We start from the raw sequence: 875 nt of genomic DNA, 5'->3' as shown, positions 1-875 counted from the left end.
TATATATACATATATGTATAATATATATATATATATATATTAATACGAAAATATTTCGTTGTGACATTAATTTTGAAATTCTTAGCAAATTCTTATCTAAAATCTTTTTTAATTGAAAAACTTAGAGATTATGATTTTGAACTCATTCTTTTTAATTTTTAATTTAATTATAATTAATTTATAATTATTTTAATTAAACATTAATTTATGAACAAAATTTATTCAATAAATTTTTTTTTAATACAAAAAGTAATTTTTTACATATGTACATATGTTTATAGTTCGGTAATAATCTATTAGGAATAACTATATTCTCAATAATTGAGAAACATTTTTCAGAGCTAATATTAATTAAAATTTGGGAAAACATAAATTTAATCTAAATTAATATCAATATTTTAAAAATTATATGAATTAAAGAAGAACAATATGTATCTAAATATACGTAATTTCTGGTATATCTAATAGCAAAATTATCAAATGCGGAATCTTTGCAGCATCTGTACATTCTGATTGGATTATTTAAAGAAAACTAATTGGAAAAGGACCAATAGAATGTGATTATTATATATATATAATATGATTATCTGTACATATATTAAGGTGCGTTTTCATGCGAAATTAAGTATTATAATTTTTATTATCATAATTTTTATGTGATATCGAAATGTTATGATAATGCGACAAAATCATGATATTTAGTGTTGTAATCGTAAAAATCATAATTTGTCATATGAACGTGATATTATAACATATTTTACATGCATCTCTGTAAATGATATAATAATTATTTCCGTTCAGTCTTTCTTCAGTTTTTTCCTTTTTATTTTATTTCTAATTAAAATGTGATCAAATTTTGCAAATTTAAAATTCGC

Source organism: Apis dorsata, unplaced genomic scaffold (assembly GCF_000469605.1).
Source record: "Apis dorsata unplaced genomic scaffold, Apis dorsata 1.3 scaffold_739, whole genome shotgun sequence".
Classification (NCBI taxonomy): domain Eukaryota; kingdom Metazoa; phylum Arthropoda; class Insecta; order Hymenoptera; family Apidae; genus Apis; species Apis dorsata.
This window is presented reverse-complemented; position numbering follows the sequence as displayed.